At 32.3% G+C, this 11,419-nt stretch overlaps 1 protein-coding gene across 2 annotated transcripts in view; it reads right to left on the bottom strand.

The window, feature by feature from the left end:
* The window catches only part of LOC117180315, a 97,931-nt gene extending 87,392 nt beyond the window's left edge, over positions 1 to 10,539 (bottom strand). Inside the window, exon 1 of one of the 2 annotated variants that reach the window (XM_033372752.1) lies at positions 10,404 to 10,539. The gene's annotated coding sequence lies outside the window, so the exon portion shown is untranslated. The remainder of the gene's footprint in view (positions 1 to 10,403) is intronic. The other variant, XM_033372751.1, reaches the window with a different exon arrangement.
* Between the last annotated feature and the right edge of the window lie 880 nt (positions 10,540 to 11,419).

Below are 11,419 nucleotides of genomic sequence, written 5' to 3'. Positions count from 1 at the left end.
AATACTTGGTTTAGGCATAAAATGATCCACATGTACACCTGGTCTAAAGGAAATAGCCGCAGTATAATTGACTTTATTGTTGCGGATGAAAGACTAAGGGAGTAAGTCAAAGATACCAGGGTCATGAGGGATCCTGAATGCAATACTGATCATTACCTTCTGATCTCAAAAATTAACTTCGGTCGGGGATGGAGAAAAAAGAGAACTAAGAAAGCAAAACAAACGCGAATCAAAATTGAGAACCTACAGAAACCGGATGTGCGAATAGATTTCCAAAATAAGGGAATCGAAAGTATAGATAGGGCAACATGGGAGGACCGTATAAAAAACAAAGATATAGAGGGCGCCTGGACAATGTTACGGGATATCCTTGTTAGATGTACGATCGAAGTGTGTGTTACCGCAGTTGTAGAAAGAATTTCAGGTGATGCGTGGTGGACTGATAAAATTCAGGCTGCCTATAAAGCAAAAAGATAAGCGTACAAGAGAACTTTGAACATCACAGGTCTTAGCAATGAGGAAAGAAATAGACGTATGTTTGATTATAGACGCGAAAACAGGATATTTAAATGATTAGTTAAAAAAAGTAAAGATACATTTAGAGCAGAAGAAGTGATAAAAATACAAAATGACTTCGAAGGAAGCAGGAAACTACTTTATAAAAAAATGAAATGAAACAAATGTACAGAAATTTGCAACATGAGAAATAGTAGGGGGGAAATGGTATGTGATGCAGACGGAATACTAGAGGCTTTCAGAGACTATTTTAGGAGACAATTCGGAGATGAAGCTATAGGACACCACAACTGCGATGTTGAACACGATGCGATGGAAAACTCAATTGAAAAAGTCTGTGTCACTGAGGTTAGGGATATAATTAAGAACTTGAAAAACGGTAAGGCTGCGGTGGTAGACGGTATTAACGCTGAAATGTTTAAACACGGTGGCGCGTGCATACCACATAGACTGTACGAATTGATAAATTTATGTTTCGAGATGGGAGACGTCCCAGACGATTGAAAAAATGCAATTATCGTACCAATATACAAGAGAAAGGGAAGAATGGTTAGAATGTGTGAATGATAACCTAGTTAGAAGAGACATAAAAAGTCACAGAAACACGAGAGCCTGCATGAAAAAATGCATGGACATAAAAGAAGCTAGAGAAGTATGCCAGGACACGAAAGTATGGCGGCAAATAGTTAATAAAAAGAGTGTCAGTAGAGTGAATGACGCCTGAAACAAAAGATCTTGGCTACTAATGGACCCAAGTGGGGAACCTTACGTAACGACTTCGTGAGGTTCTTCGCTTGGGGTGATTGCTAGAGAACTCGATCAGCAACCTGGGTCGCAGCAGTGTTGCGGAACGAACATGTTATTTACTTAAATAGCACGAGAATTCTCGATCAATCTGAAAAATATCTATCCCTTCCATACACTACTCCTTTCCCCTACCGAATGACTCACGCCTACCCCGAAAGGGAAATGGCTTAATAGTGTAATAATGGTACGTTTCCAAAATATTCTCAATGACGTCATCGAATTCCTACACGCAATTTTCTTCGAAAACAACTTCAAGGTTATTTTTAATTTTGCATTACTTTTTTGCGTTTTTCAATATTACATGCCACACGTGTCGATTATAACTTAGAATCTTCTAGATAATTGCAACACACTGAGGATATAAATAGATAAAGATGGTAAATCATATGCAGCAGGTATAGTTTAGGGAGAAAAAGAGATGGAAAGAGAGAGAGACATAGAGAGAGATAGAGAGAGCTATGCATTAAGAAATGTTTTAATTCGATAGTGGATCACTGTAACAGATCTAGAATTTTATATAGATATAGCTAGGATGTCAAATCAACCATTTGAGATGAAAAAAATACAATTTGAAAATAAAATAAATCAGCTCCATAAATATTAGAGTTGACTAAGAAACGTTGAAATAATCTTTCACATAATAGAGTGATCTATGAACAAAGATTAAATTTACCTACTTCAAACATTAAAACAAAGCATCATAAATAACAAAAATAAATTCAGCAGTATTAAAATTGAATAAAAAGAAACTGTGAATCAAGCATTGAAAGTGAAGTATTGAACACGTATATTAAAATGCACTATTATGTATAACAACTAAAAATCTTGGTTTTTCTTAGAACCAACAGTTTCTTTCACGAAAACAAGATCCTGTGTTAACAAATATTATCACAGAGTGTACCACAGTCAAATACGCTGATTTTGCTTCTATTTGTAAATAGAGGATGGCTATGAGAACAAGGAGGATTATACGATAATATTACAGTTTAGTAGTTACTGAAAATATTTGATTTAGATGTAAAAATAAAGGAGCAGATTGTCTTCCAAACAACACCAAAAACTAAAGGAACTGTAGGTAGTACTGCCTTGTTTCTAACTACTAGGTGTATCTCCACTCTCGATGCTGCATTCTGCGCTGAGCTGGATAAATCACCATCCTCATATATCAACTGCATTTAAGTCTTAAATCAATATTTAATTTAATAATGCTGCTCGTGTAGTATAAATGATATTAAAGTATGCTGTTATATAATATTTGCAAATAATTATTTTTTGTTTCGAACTAACATTTAAATTTTTTGTTGAATAAACCCAGTTAAGCAGCTAATTATTTCTGATTGCCAAAATCAGTTGGAAAGGGACGAGGTGAAGAAAGAGAAGCTGAAAAATGAAGATGGACATGAGGAAGAGGAATATGAAGAAGACGAGGAGTAGGACGAGGGGTGAAGGAAGAGGAGGAGGAGGATACATAAACTCAGATTCCATGAACAGCCATTTTTACTGTGTCAGTGGCACGATGACTAGCACTTGTTCAAATTGTTTCAGAACTTACTCACGACTTGATAATTCAAAAACAGACATGAGAAATACTCTTGCTCAGCCAAGAATCATAAGCAGGTTAAAAGAGATTTTCATCAAATTTCAAAGGTAACTCGAAGTTTAAGACCAATGCAAGAATCTGACAGTCTGTATGATAAGGAGAGGAAAGCAATTCCTCGAAAGCATAAGATTTTCAAACTGGACCAGAAACAAGCTATTCAGAAAGCATGGAAACCACAATTCTCTCCACTGAGGAATCTATCATGCATTACTCATAAGTATAAAGATGAAGGGGAAACACTTGTGAAGAAGCAAAAAGTAGAGCCAGAAGAAGAATTTGGCCAATATCACGGTTCTTCATACGTAATAAAAAATGATGCTGCTGATGAGGATATTAATGAACATGATAATGACTATGATGAGGAGGAAGATGTTGACGAGGAGGAAGATGATGCTGAAAGTGACCTTTCCTTAGAATATAAAATAAAAGCAAAATCTGAAATGTTAGATGACTGGGAAGATCCCAAAAAGTTTTTGGATCGATTGCGCTTTCTTTTACCAGATCAACTAGCTGGAAACGTAAATAATATACACGAAATTATTTATTTAAGATTCCTTGTCATTAATTTTTTTAACATTGATGGAAAGAAAGCAACACTGTACAAAGTAGGCAATAAGTTTTAAAATTCTATATATAATTTTTATACGTTTATTGTAACGAAATAAGTTAAATAAATTCAATTTTCAAAATGTATGTGTATTTATTGATTCCTTCACCTGAATTAATTGTAGTTTAGGAAATAAGCTTATAAAACCGAAGATTTAGTATAAGTTATCATTCCATCTAATATTTTCAGAACCTATTTACCTACTCTAAATCATTATCATATCCTTCTCAACCCCTTATATTATTTTCTGATTCTTCTACATGTATTTTAAGAGCTTATTTAACTTGATTTAGTATAGTTCAAGATTCAACAGGAGAAAAAGCGTGGTTACAACTATAAGAAAAGCAGCAAATCTGATTGTGGTGCTCTCTACGATATATATTTGTAAACCAAAGATCTCTTGTTAATGAAACTAAACTTTCATTTACGAAGTTGACATATTTGAGATAAAAGTATGTTCACGATTCTATAATTAAGAAATCCTCATCTATTTTTAACTGGATTCATGAAGCTCATCGCAGAGTGCTGTACAAAGAATGGAGATACACTTAGTACGCGCAAACAAGGTGTTACCTACAGTTTCATTAAGTTTTGTTGTTGTTGTTATTTTAAAGATGTTGCGCTTTTTTTATTTGCGCGTAGAAATGTCACACAACTACTTGTCTTAACTACATCATTACTGAATTTTCTCCTCATCCTCCTCCTCCCCCCCACCTCTATTCTTTCTCATTCTTCCACATACATTTTCGATAATTTACTTACCTTGATTTATGAAAAATCAAGATTTAACATATAAAGCGTGGTTACAACTATATGAAGAGCAGCGTACCTGGTGGTGGTGCACTGCATCATAATCTTCATTAACCAAAGACCTCTTCTTAATCAAACAAAGTTTTCTTTACTAAGTTGAAATAGTTGAATCAAAAGTATGTTCATGATTTTGGTAATCAGAAATAATTAGCTGCTTAACTGGACTTTTTTAACAAAAAATTGAATGTTGGTTCTACAAAAAAAAATTATTTGCAACTGTTATATAACAGCATACTTTAATATCATTGATACTACACGAGCAGCATTATTAAATAAAATATTGATTTAAGACTTACATGGAGTTGATATATGAGGATGGTGATTTATCCAGCTCAGCGCAGAATGCAGCATCGAGAGTGGAGATGCACCTAGTAGTTAGAAACAAGGCATTACTACCTACAGTTCCTTTAGTTTTTGGTGTTGTTTGGAAGACAATGTACTCCTTTATTTTCACATCTAAATATAATATTTTCATTGACTGCTGAAGTGTAATATTATCGTATCATCCTCCTTCTCCTCATAGCCATCCACTATTTACAACTAGAAGCAAAATCAGTGTATTTGACTGTGGTGCTAATTTGAAATAGTTGAATCAACTATATATATTAATTATTCTGTTAACTTGAAATTCTGGTCCCCTTATATGGATTTACTTAACAACGATTTAAAACAAACTGTTGGTTCTAAGAAAAACCAAGATTTTTAGTTGTTATACATAATAGTGCATTTTAATATATGTGTTCAATACTTTACTTTCAATGCTTGATTCACAGTTTTTTTTTTATTTAATTTTAATACTGCTGAATTTATTTTTGATATTTATGATGCTTTATTTTAATGTTTGAAGTAGGTAAATTTAATCTTTGTTCATAGATCACTCTATTATGTGAAAGATTATTTCAAAGTTTCTTAGTCAACTCTAATATTTATGAAGCTGATTTATTTTATTTTCAAATTGTATTTTCTTCATCTCAAATGGCTGAATGGACATCCTAGCTATATCAATATAAAATTCTAAATCTGTTACAGTGATCCACCATCGAATTAAAACATTTTTTAATGCATAGCTCTCTATCTCTCTCTCTCTCTCTCTCTCTCTTTCCATCTCTTTTTCTCCCTAAACTATACCTGCTGCATATAATTTACCATCTTTATCTATTTATATCCTCTCTTTGTTGCAATTATCCAGAAGGTTCTAAGTTATAATCGACACGTGTGGTATATAATATTGAAAAACGCAAAAAAGTAATGCAACATTAAAAATAACCTTGAAGTTGGTTGCGAAGAAAATTTCGTTGTAGGAATTCGATGACGTCATTGAGAATATTTTAGAAACGTAGGATAAGCCACTAAATCTATAGAATATATCGGTAAGGTAGATTTCTATGCTCTCTGAATTAAATTAGCTAGCTAGAAAGCAATATATCATCCTCGATTTCTATAAACTGAATTAATTTTTGTATTTTTTATATCACTAAATTTTTACTTAAGAGTTTCACAGTTTCCTTAAACTAAATCTTAATACTGTTGAATTATTTTTGTTATTAATGTTGCTTTATTTTAATCTTTGACGTAAGTAAATTGAATCTTTTTTAGATTATTACTCTATTATGTGAAAGAGATTTCAACGTTTCTTAGTCAAACTCTAATATTTGGAGAGCTGATTTTATTTGATAAATTCTAGCAAGCGTTTTCAAATTATATTTTCTTCATCTCAAATGGTTGATTTAACGTCCTAGCTATATCCATATAAAATTATGAAATCTGTTACAGTGATCAACTGTATGTACTCGGAACTCTTAAGAATCTGTTGGTATTTTTCAAGTTGCTCAATCGAAAACCCTTCTAACGTCTTGTAAATTTTAGAACATTATTTGTAAGTCAAAACATTTTGTAATACATATATATCTCTCGTCATTGAGAATATTCTGGAAACATAGCATAAACCACTACATCTATCGAATTTCGGTAAGGTAGATTTCTATGGTCTGTGAATTAAATTAGCTAGCTAGAAAGCAATATATCATCATCGATTTCTATAAACTATATTAATCTTTGTATTTTTTAATTTCTATTTGACTAAATTTGGATTTAAAAGTTCCAGAGAGTAGATGTTCACGTGAACACTGTATCATTTTTTCCAATATTTGATTCAGAGTTGCCCTGCATTACATTTTAATACTGCTGAATTATTTTTGTTATTTATGTTGCTTCATTGAAAGTACGTAAATTCTAATAAGAACTTTCATATTATACGTTCTTCATCTCAAAATAGTTGATTCAATACTACGAGACTACCTGGTATTAAGTCTAAATCTGTTACTGTAACGCACTATTTTTAAAAGGATCTCTAAAGAATCTGTTGGCATTCTTCAAGATTCATGCAAAAATGTTTATATGATGTAATTCATTTTGATGAGGTATGCTGTGAGGTTTGTAATTAGTTTCGAGTCGCTCAATCGCAAACTCTTCTATAGACTTGTAAATTTTAGAAAATTATTTTTGTGCTAAAACATTTTTTAATACATAGCTCTCTATCTCTCTCTTTCTCCCTGAACTATACAAGCTGCATATCATTTACCATCCTTATCTAATAATATATCTTCTCTTTGTGTAATTGTTGTAGAAGGTTCTAAGTTATAATCGACACTTGTGCTATATAATATTGAAAAGCGCAAAAAAGAAAGTAATGCAATATTAAAAATAACCTTGAAGTTGTTTACGAAAAAAAATGCATAGTAGGAATTCGATGACGTTATTGAGAATATTCTAGAAAAATAGCATAAAGTACTACATCTATAGAATATCGGTAAGGTAGATTTCTATGGTCTCTGAGTTAAATTAGCTAGCTAGAAAGCAATATATCATCCTGGATTTCTATAACCTATATTAATTTTTGTATTTTTTAATTTCTATTTGACTAAAATTGGATTTAAAAGTTCCAGAAAGTAGATGTTCACATGACCATTGTTTCATTTTTTTCCAATGTTTGATTCACAGTTGCCTTGCATTACATTTTAATACTGCTGAATTATTTTTGTTATTTATGTTGCTTTATTTCAATCTTTGAAGTAAGTATATTGAATCTGTTTTAGATTATTACTCTATTATGTGAAAGAGATTTCAACGTTTCTTAGTCAAACTCTAATATTTATAGAGCTGATTTTATTTTATAAATTATAGCAAGCATTTTCAAATTGTATTTTTTTCGTCTCATATGGTTGATTTGACATCCTAGCTATATCAATATAAAATTATAAAATCTGTTACAGTGATCAACTGTATGTACTCGGACCTCTTAAGAATCTGTTGGTATTTTTCAAGTCGCTCAATCGCAAAGCCTTCTGCAATATTACGAAATTATTTTTGATTTAAAACATTTTTTTAATACATAGCTCTCCATCTCTCTTTCTCCCTAAACTATACATGCTGCATATCATTTACCATCCTCACCTATTATTATTATATCCCCTCTCTGTCAAGATATTCTAGAACCTTCTACATTATAATCCACACGTGCGGATATAATTTTTTAACATCGCAAAAATGTAGTGCGTCATTGAAAATAACCTTGAAGTTCTTTGAGAAAAAATTGCACAGTAGAAATTTGATGTTATTAGTTATAGAAGATTCAGCATTAGTGAGAAAATTTTAACGCTGAATTAAATCATCCTTGATTTTCTATAGACTGTATTATATAATAGCCTTAGTGGATGATTGAAAAAATTCAAATATTTGATTATATTAATTTGTTACATTTTAAAACTTTTAGTTTAAATCTTTAATATTTAAAAGGTAAAAAACTGACCTTTCTACATGAGAGCTGAAAACCAAGCATATATATGCGGATAAAAAAGCATGCGTCCTCAGCTCGAATATCGTTGCATGACATAGGGAGCGATAAGCGTCGGGCAGTGTACTTTTGGTATTTACTAAACGTCCATAAAAGGTATCAAATTAAATTCATGCTGTCTATAAGCTCTCTCTCGAGTCTCGAAATTGTTTTCAGTATCTTGTTACATATACCTCGTCCATAGGTTGACGGACCTAGCATATGGAAAAGAATGAATGCGAAAGCGAACGATTGCGAGCTGTAAAAAGAAGTGATCTCTCTATAGAACGATAGCATAGGATAATGAAATGTGCGTGTAGCTGTTATCTCAGGTCCTCGCTCGCTACTTCATACTAAAATAAAGCGACAAGCATCCCTGAGTATATGACCTACCGTAAGAAATTATTTTTTATTCCTTTCTCACCTTCAATTAACTTTATAGATATACTTGTTTAATTCTAATTATTTTTCTCGAAGATTCTAGACTGCAGAAGAATGTTTTTCACAGGCAGAAACTTTTAGGTAAAAGATCATCTATCTGGAATTTTCAAATCAAACTTAATAAGCATAACAGGATGCCATGCCATAACCCTCATATCAAATTTTATCTGTCCACCTACATCTTTTACGCATTAAGCAAATTAAAGCAGGAATTTTTAGCTAAAATATCATCTATCAGGGAGCAATAAATCAAATAAATATTCATAACAGGATGCCATACGTAGCAATAAATCACCCTTGTTTTTCTCATTTATCCTTGACACATGCACGTGATAATTTTGAACCTGTTTATATGAATTTGGCTACAGACTATTGCGTAATCGTGACGTCATCAGGATCCTTCGAGAAAGATCTCAAAGCTTAGCACGGACACGAACCCTTTTTTTCCAGAAAATTTAGCACGGTCACGAACCATTACAGGTTGAAGCTCCTCGGTGCCGGTAAGGTAGGAATCGTGGTCCAGAACCCGCCCTATACATCTACTGTCTCAATATAATCCATTCGTGAATTTCACGAATTGAGATTTAATATAAGTAAACTCGATACTATCGAATGGTCCTCTCCTTTCGAAAGCCACCTTAATATTTTGAATTTCCAATTAAGTTATTTTAATTGAAAATTAAAGTACGACATGCACGAAAAAAAGAGGTTTCAGACTACAAAATTTGATTATACTTTTGAGAAACGTAAGATTATTATAGATGGTATCAGTTTCGAGGAAAAGGGTTATTTTTTATGAAAAAATTTCGCAAAAAGATTCCCTACAACTTGACATTTTCGAATGCTTCCAAAGAAAATCAGCAGGGAATAACCTATGATTTACGAATTATTAACATTTTACTGTAAAGAAGTTCAATTTTCTGTCAATTGCATGACTTCTTGAGAAATTAAAGAAGTTCGTTGTAGATAATATTTTCGCCGAAAAAATGAGCTATCATTTATTCTATCGTTTTATTTTTTCAAGTATGTTAAGAAGAAATATAGACCAAACAACTATTAAACAAAAATGAAAAGTTTTGAATTAAATATTTCTGGTTATTTTAAACATTATTTACAAAATATGCATTTAATTAATTTTTGTTGTTAATTATTAATTTCTACCTAATGGACATTTTTATAAATTGAAATGTCATTGTTTATAATAAAAAAGAAAAATAACTTTGTTTAGAATTTTAAACTTCGCGCGAAACCAATTAGATGCCGATTGCGACGCATGCGCAGTTGAGTAACTAACTCTTGTTGGAATCCCTACACAATTGGCATTTTGCATTTTGATTGTACCACTTGATTCTGAAATTCATGTGGCTTACTCGCATTATGCATTTTTAATCATTGATAGAATATTATAAACGAGTAGCATGTATACAAATTTCATTGCATAATTCTTTTGTAATATTTATAGTTCTGTTTTCTGTCAATACCTAAAAGAATTGTAAACTTTATCTAAATGCAGTAATGTCCTTCATTAACCGAATTAATTGGTAAATCCTATTCGTATCACTTTTTTTTTTTGGAAGATAACTCTCGACTGCAGATATTTTCACTTTCGTCCTCTAACAAAATAATTTTCTTACTTTTTCACGTTTTTGCCATCATTCGCAGATCCCTTGTGACTACATTTAAGCTACATTTAAGTGAAATTTTGGCACTATTGCAATAATGCGTAAGCATACAAGGTTTAAAACTGTTAAGTTATATATTTATTTTTCATATCATATAATGTAACTTACCTCGTCCATTGCAAGATCACAGCGATTAAATGTTTCGCGATGAACCAATTTCTTCAAATATTTTGTTACATGAATAATAATTGATCCATTTGAATCAAACATCACAATATGTAATGCAAACTGTCTCAATGACGACAATGTAAACATAGGCAGCTGCCATTTTATCCCCGTGCCACATTAGCGCCATACACGGGAACGGAAAGTATTGTAATCATGCCCATACGACAAAAATTTGCTCATTTTCGGTTACACTGCTTTGGGCTCCTTATGTCTATTCTCCATGATTTCCATACTAAAATAATTGTGAAAATTAAATAAATATTTCATTATTTTCAAATAATTTACTGACGACCCTGTGTTTGTAGTAATCGTATTTTCAGAAGAAAAATAGGTAATCAGGTTTCTGCACCTGTGAAGAATGGAAATCGCATGTGCTCGAAGAGCCCCAGATAACAATTATGTAGCAGCATTTCAGCATCAGGCTGTTTTGAAACACAATACATGCATGCAGTGAACAGATCGCAAACATAGCGTGCATGTTATCTTGTAAGCGTACAGTAACTGCAGCCGGGCTGCAGGGCCTGTAGAGGGCTCGTAAAGTTTTCAACATTAGACCGTGTTCACACAGAATATGTATACACAGTTAGCAGATCACAAACATGGCGTGCATATTATCTCGTGAGCTCAGAGTCATTGCAGCTGGATAGCATGAGAAGCTGCATATAACACTGATTATGTTCAGAGTTCCCTTTGGAATCGCTTCAGGCTCTCTTGAGACTTATTTATTTTAATTCTTACCTCAAGAGAAAATTTCAAAATAGTACACGAAGTACTCAAAATAATTTTTTTTTAAATGAACAAAATATGAATTTATTTATTTCCGAGACAGAGCGATATATTGTTATATAGTATGCGTTTATACGAGGGTAGTTCAATAAGTCCTTAGAATGACCAACATATGGCGCGCGAATCGCTCCAAATCATCTGTTTTCAGTCAGCACCACTCCCGACTAGAT

The sequence above is a fragment of the Belonocnema kinseyi genome, chromosome 9 (genome assembly GCF_010883055.1).
Source record: "Belonocnema kinseyi isolate 2016_QV_RU_SX_M_011 chromosome 9, B_treatae_v1, whole genome shotgun sequence".
NCBI lineage: Eukaryota > Metazoa > Arthropoda > Insecta > Hymenoptera > Cynipidae > Belonocnema > Belonocnema kinseyi.
The sequence above is the reverse complement of the archived record's forward strand: the minus strand, read 5'-3'. Positions and strand labels throughout refer to the sequence as shown.